The following is an 8,177-nucleotide window of genomic DNA, read 5'->3' as shown; positions in this document are numbered from 1 at the left end:
AGATAGCGATCAAGATCAAAATGATCATCATGGTGTAGATGTTATGGATGATCAAGTTGATGAAGTTATAGTTGATCAACTATTCGTGTGGTTCTAGGCTTAGCCGTAAGTCTAGATTTAGAGGTTGAGCAGATGGATGCCAAGATTTCTTTTCTTCATGGTGATTTGGATGGGGAGATTTATATGGAGCAGCCTGAGGGTTTTGTAATTAAGGGAAAAGAAAACTATGTCTGGAAATTGAAAAAGAGCTTGTATGGATTGTAACAAGCTCCAAGGCAATGGTATTTGAAGTTTGAATCTGTCATAGAAAAATAAGGGTACAAGAAAACTTCTTCAGACCACTGTGTATTCTTTCAGAAGTTCTCCGATGATGATTTTATTATCTTATTGCTTTATGTGGATGATATGCTTATTGTTGGCAAGAATAAATCCAGAATTGCAGTCCTTAAGAAGCAGTTGAGCAAATCGTTTGCGATGAGGGACTTGGGGCCAGTAAAGAAAATCTTGGGCATTCGAATCCACCGACACAGAGATAGAAATGAGTTATTTTTGTCCCAAAAGCAATACATTGAGAAGGTACTCAAGAGGTTCAATATGACAGATGCAAAAGTGGTTAGTACTTCTCTTGCTAAACACTTCAAATTGAGTATTAGTCAGAGTCCATCTACTGATGAAAAGAAAAAGGAGATGTCTCGTATTCCTTACTCTTCTATCGTTGGTAGCTTGATGTATGCTATGATTTGCACTAGACTAGATATTGCACATGCTGTTGGTACTGTTAGTAGATTGGGATGCAGTAAAATGGATATTAAGGTATTTGAAAGGTACTGCAGATTTGAAGTTGTGCTTTGGCAATGGCAAGCCTGAACTTATTTGTTACACATACTCTGATTTAGGATGCAATCTTGATAATTCAAGATCCACTTCCGGTTATTTGATCGCTTTTGCAGGGGGGATGTTTCTTGGCAATCTAGACTACAGAAGTGCATAGCTCTATCCACCATAGAAGCCGAATATATTGTTGTCAGAGAAGGTGCCAAAGAACTATTATGGATGAAGGAGTTTATTAATTATCTTGGCTTTAAGCAGCCAAGGTACATCTTATTTTGTGATAATCAGAGTGCTATATGTCTAACAAAGCACTCCACTTTTCATTCTAAGACCAAATTTATAAATAGAAAGTATCATTGGATAAGAATGGTCGTGGAAGAGAAATCATTTGAGGTTGAGAAGATACACACTGATGAAAATCCTTCGGATATGCTGACAAAAGTGGTGGTTGCAGATAAACATGAATTTTGCAAAAATTTGGCAGGCATGAAGCATGTCAATAGTTCCTCTACTTGAAGACATATTTGGCCCATTGGTTGGAGGGGGAGTTTGTTGGGCCCATGCTATAAAGACCCGACCAGTCGTTTTGAGAGTTGTGGTCCCGTTCCTCGATTTACTGCTTAATTTGGGCTTTATAGCTATTATGTGACTTGCCCGGGTAGTCGATTCAGGTCCAGTGAGGTTTTGAAATAAATTGAGACACTTAGTTTCCAAAATAAAAACATAAGTTAAAAAGATCGATCAGATGTTGACTTATATGTAAATGACTCAGGAATAAAGTTTTGATGATTCCAATAGCTTAGTATAGTGATTTTGGACTTAGGAGCGTATCCGAAAAATTATTTGGAAGTCCGTAGCTAAATTTTGGCTTGAAATGGCTAAAATATATATTTAAGTTTGGAAGTTTGACCGGGGAGTTGACTTTTTGATATCGAAGTAGAAATCTAGTTCTGAAAATTTTCATAGCTCTGTTATGTCATTTATGACTTTTGTGCAAAATTTGAGATCAATCGGACTTGATTTGATAGGTTTCGACACCGAATGTAAAAGTTGGAAATTCTTAAGTTCCTTAAGCTTAAATTGGGGTATGATTTATAGTTTTAGCATTGTTTGATGTGATTTGAGGTTTCGATTAAGTTTATATGCTATTGTAGGACTTGTTGGTGTATTTGGTTGAGGTCCCTGGGGCCTCAGGTGAGTTTCGGAAGGTTAACGGATCAATTTTGGACTTGGAGAACAACTGAAGAATTTCTGGTGTCCAGCTCTGGTTTCCTTCTTTGCGTTCGCGAGAGAGGTCTCGCATTCGTGAAGGGGAACTGGGGCAGGCGAGAGTTTGTTCTTAGCATTCGCGAAGCAAGGGACGTGTTCGCGAAGGGTGAGGACCAGTGTGCATCGCGAACGTGAGAGAGGCCACGTGTTCGCGAAGAAGAGTGAGGGCTGGGGGTGGACTTCACGCGTTAGCCTATGCGTTCGCGAGTGAGGCGTCACGTTCACGAAGGCATGGGACCCTTGACCATCGCGTTTGCGAGAGGACCCTCGCGTTCACGAAGAGGAAATTTTGGGTAGCACATTTTGTCCTTCGCGAACGCGAGGTAAGGGTCGCGTTCGCGAAGAAGAAATCCCTGGGCAGAAACTTTATGTTCTAAAAATGGGACTTAGTCCCATTTTTTATTTTTTACAAATTTGAGCTCGGGAAGAGGCGATTTTCAAGAAAAACAATGGGGTAAGCGTTCTTAACTCCATATTAGCCAAATTACTTGAATCCATGGTTGTTTTTAACATTTAATTGAGGATTTAAGTTGGAAGATTTAGAAAACCCTCTTGGTTTAAATTGAAGATTTGAGGGTCGAGTTGATGTCGGATTTTAGTAAAAATTATATGGTTGGATTCGTGGTTAAATGAGCGTTTGTATTTTGTAAAGTTTGTTGGGTTCCGAGACGTGGGCCCCACAGGCGATTTTTGGGTTACATTTCAGATTTTGTTAGAAAATTTGTATTTTTATATGGAAATTATTCCTATAATTTGTATTGATTGAATCGAGTTAATTATGACTAGATTCGAGCCGATCTGAGTCAGAAAATTGAGGAAAAGGCCTACTACTTGACTAATTGAGCGTGGTTTGAGGTAAGTGACTTGTCTCACCTTGTGTGGGGAAAATTTTCCGTAGAATTGGTATTGATATGATAATTGTGATGTGTTAAAAGTCGTGTACGCAAGGTGACGAGTGTGTATACGGGCTAAATGTGAAAGATCTCTGGTTTTAAATTGTGTAGATCTCTGTTACACATTAGTTAAATTATTTTATTCGGTTATATTCATCATCATTGATCTATTTTTATATTTTAAATTTGCCTGACATTTCTTCTGCTAATTGCTTTACCTGTTTAGTTGAAACTGTGTTTCTTTTATTCTGTGCTCAATATTTGAAAGTTGAATTTCTTAATTGAATTATTATTAATATGTAGTGTTTGACATATTTTTTAAATTTGGTATTGAGGCAACGTGCTAAAAATTGTGAAATATTATTTTTGCTGAGTTAGTCATTTTTGAATATTTTGTGAGGTTTTATACTCATTATGATTGAGCCGTGAGCTCCATATTGTGGAAAATATTGTTGTTATTGATTTTTTTGGCAAGTCAAAATATTTGGACACTTGAGGTGCAAATTGTGATATATTATGATATTGATACGCATGCGGTACTATAATGTCTAGGTGTTGAAATGCATGCGGTGCGATAAGGGTGGCTTGATATGCGTGGCTAGTAGGGGAACTACTAGAAGTCATGCGGTGTGATAAGGGTGGCTAAAACGCGGGATGCTATTTCGGAAAAAATATTTTCTTTAAAATTAAATGTGAAGGCTCCCGCGGTGATATAAGGAAATGAGATATTATGAATTTATTTATGATTTAGGACTACGAGGCGGTACCTCGGTAGTGCCCTTGTTGATATTTCTTTATGGATGCATTTGCCTTTAGTTATTTTGGTAATTTTCTTAAAGTTGTAAATTTCTGTTTTTCTTCCGCGAGGTATTGTTTGCCCTTATTCTGTGTAATTAAATTGTGACATACTACTTGATTTATTCTCATTGTCATTTTTATTATTATATTGTTAAACTTTCCACCCTGTATTTTATTATTCTAATAGGACCTGACCTGACCTCGTCACTACTCTACCGAGGTTAAGCTTGACACTTACTGGGTACCGCTGTGGTGTACTCATACTATGCTTCTGCACATCCTTTTGTGCAGATCCAGGTACTTCCTATCAGACCAGGCATCAGTGAACTAGTCGTACGCGGAGACTTCAATGTATATCTACCAGCGTCCGCATACCTCGTAGTCCCCTTCTATCCTTATTATGTTGCTTCCTTATTTTCTTTAGACTCTAATATATAGAAACATTGAGGATAAATTCTTAGAATCTTGTGACTTATTCCTACCGGGTTCTGGGAGTTGTAATTGTTAAATTTGCAGTTCTTATTTATTCGACTGTTACAGATTAAATTTCAGTTTATATTTAGTTATTCCGCATTGATAGGCTTACCTGGTCTTAGAGACTAGGTGCCATTACGACATCCTACGGAGGGAATTCGAGGTCGTGACACATGCCCATGTTGTCCAGCCAAAGGCCCAATGGCCTAATCCTATTCTCTTTTGGTTTCCATTCCTATTCGGAATTGGATTTGGTTTTATTCCTATTTAGAGTTGGTTTTGGCTTTAAGAGAAAGCACCACCCATTATCTATAAATAGGACAACCTTGAAGAATTGTTCTATGCTCATTGGTACAAGTCTTTGAAAGATTTAAGCACATAAGAGTGGTTTTTGAGAGAGCTTTCATCAAGAGAGAAGAGAGAAGAAAAGTATTTGTTTTGCTGCAAATTTTTATTCCAACCAACCACTTCAAATCACGTTTTCGGATTCCTTAACCGTTGGATCGGGCTGAAATTTAACATGGTTCGGTCAATTGACCTATGTCCACAGATAGAGATGTGAAATCCACTATATACAAGAGAGTACAAAATATCGAGAGAACAACCTCACGAAGAGGCAAACACAAGTGACACACTAACACTTGTCCCATAAAGTTCTCCCCCTAAACACGACTCTCAAACCCCATATGGCTACATTGTGGATGCTACTGAATGAGAAGGAAGGATGCTCAATTTATAGAAGTCCAAACATTTTCCTACAAGAAAAAGGACTAGCCAAATATGAGAGATTTATAATTTCCTTCTACAAAAAGAAAAACCCAATTATGGTAAATATGTTGTCCTTTCGTTCAAGAGACAGGAAAATCAAATATGATAAGAAAATCAGGACAAACACCTAACACAAAGAACCAAGTAATGTTGCCTTAACAAATAACGATGAAGAAACTAAGTACTTCTTAAGAAATAAAGGGGGGGAAGCTACTAAATTGACCTTCAAATTTTCAAGGAAAATTGATTCAACAACACAAAAACAAATCTACTACTTAACAATTTCAACCATGGATTTCTTAGAGTACTTTAACCATGAACCTTAGCTCGTGTTGCACAGTCCAATTCAATGTAGCCAGTAGAAAGGAACAAAGATCATAGGTAAATATGACAAAGGTTCATAACCATCAGAAGAGCAAAAAAGAAATAAAAGATCCGCTTAGAACTTTAGCTTCAGCATGTTAATTATTCATAGTTGAAATCATATTCAATACCGATAACCTGCATGCTTAATATCATCGAACCCTTGATAGATTACAAATCACAGCCTTTGCACAAAATATCTAGAACACAAAGTTGATACAGATAACTCATACCTGAAGCTTATCTGGTGATTAGACAGTTTCAAAGCATAAATTGGAATTTTCATTAACAGTTTGTACGAATGCAAAGTCTGCATCAGATATCTGAGAGGAGGCACAAATAAAAATGGTGTATTAGTTCAGAACACCGCTATCTTTTTGAAACAAGCATGACTCCCACATGAGTATTCAAATATCAATGTAAACATGGAGGAATCTGTAGATGAGAAAAAAATTACTAATTTCTCAAATATACTGGCAGAGGAACTGTACAATCTAATCTACCTTTAAGCTTCTTCTAGGAAAGACAGGGAAGGGATTTGTTGGCATATTCACAAAGATGAATACTATAATCCAAATGCAATACCAGTTTCACTTGAAAGTGGTTGCATATTTGTATGACATAGTTACTAAGTGTAATGACCCGACTTGTCGATTTGAGTAATTACTCTCCTTTCTACTATTTGAAGTCTTGAATAGCTTCATATGATGTATTATGACTTGTGTGTAAAATTTGAGGTCAATCGGACTTGATTTGTTATGTTTTAGCATCGAACCTAAGATATTTCGACATCGATTCTTCAAGAATATGTGGTATCACATTAATAAAACGAGATCCAAATTTAATTTTGATTGAAACATTAGATCCATATTGAAATTTCAGAGCCATAGCAAAAAGAATCGTCGAATTTAGACATCGTATGAGAGAGTTATGCCCATTTCTGTGTCAGGAAAAACGTTTTTCCGTCGCCAGCGCCCAGGATAGCGCGGAGCGCTGTCCCTGGCGCTGGGATTTCTTGCAGCTACTGGAACCAGTGCCACAGGCAGCCCCTATAAATGGGGGGTTTCAACCATTTTTGACAAAAAACAAAGTTGGGGAGCTTAGTGAAGGCGATGTTTGGGCGATTTTCACGGAAAAATATTGGAGTAAGTGTTCCTTATCCTATATTGATTATATTTCATGATTTCATATTCATTTAAATCATAAATCCGTAAATTTATGGAAGAAAAATCAGATTTTTATAAAATTTTCCAAAAATATAAAATGAAGATTTGAAGGTCAATCCGATGTCGGAATTTGATAATTTTTATGTGGTCGGACTCGTATCGGAACGGGTGTTCGGATTTTGTGAGTTTCGTCGTATTCCGAGATGTGGGCCCCACTGTCGATTTTTCGAGCGAAGTTGGAAATTTTTATAAATTGTTAAATTGTAAGCATTAGAGTAAGTTGTAATTAATTTGCATATTGTTTGAATAGATACGAGTCGTTTGGCTTGAATTGAGGAGATAGGAAGGCGTATGGAGGTTGATACGCGCGGAATGAAATTTTCGGAGTATTGTACTGCTTGCTCGGTATTGGATTTGGCTTGTTCGAGGTAAGTAACTCTTCTAATCTTGGAGCTGAGGGTATAAACCCTGAATTATATATGTTATGTGTTTGGTGTTGAGGTGACGCACATGCTAGGTGACATGCGTATGGGCGTGCACCGTATGAATTATGATTCCGTTATTCTTGTGGTACTGTGTAGTTACCTGAACTTATCTGAAATCATGGAAATCTCTACGTACTAGAGCTATTGAGCTGAGAATCATGTTAAAATCATGTTAAGTCTATATGTCAGTATTATTTAGACCCACAGAGGTCATATTGTTGTTGAATTTGTTCAAATTGAAATTTTAAAACTCAGTCATGTTCATTCATTTCATATCATCTCTCAGTCTCTATTGCTATTTATTGATTCATCATATCATCATTTTGGGATAATTTTCATGACATTGTGAGCCAGAGAGACTGGAGAGATTGATGACTGAGTGAGGCCGAGGGCCTAATTGTGAGGATGATTATGGGATCGGGCTGCACGCCGCAGTATGCCATATTGGCTTTATATATATTATTATTATTTATGGGATCGGGCTGCACGCCACATCATGAGTGACTGATTTATGCCATGATTGGCTTGTTATAGCGCTTGGGTTGAAGGTGCCCCTCCGGAGTCTGTACACCCCCAGTGAGCGCAGTTGATTTATATTTAGGGATGGATCTTCCCTGGGTATGGATCTTGCCCGAAGCATTTATATTGAAGGATGGATCTTCCCTGGGTATGGATCTTCCCCGAAGTATTTATATTGTAATGAGTTTACCTAGACATGGATCTTGTCCGTATCATTTATATTCGGGAATAAATTACCCCAGGGCTGGATTGGCCTTATACGGTACTGAATGACTGACTGCCAGTCGATGTGTATATATATACGGGTTGGAACACCCCTGGGCTGTATTCGTCATATACAATACCGAGTGGTTGAGCATGATGAGTGAAAAGTGTGAGACAGTGAGATTGAGTACTTTGAGAGTGTAAATACATGATTCATCTCTGAGATACATTGCATTGACATGCACACATGACATACATGCATAGAGATGTATTTTCCTCATATGTATGGTATCGCATCATTCATGATTTCTCACATATGTTGACAGATGGGCATAGTGATGCATTTGTTTTACACTGGTTATATGGAAAGAAAATTAGACATCTTAATTATCATTGAAAGGAGTTTT

This window comes from Nicotiana tomentosiformis, chromosome 5 (assembly GCF_000390325.3).
Source record: "Nicotiana tomentosiformis chromosome 5, ASM39032v3, whole genome shotgun sequence".
NCBI classification, from domain to species: domain Eukaryota; kingdom Viridiplantae; phylum Streptophyta; class Magnoliopsida; order Solanales; family Solanaceae; genus Nicotiana; species Nicotiana tomentosiformis.
This window is presented reverse-complemented; position numbering follows the sequence as displayed.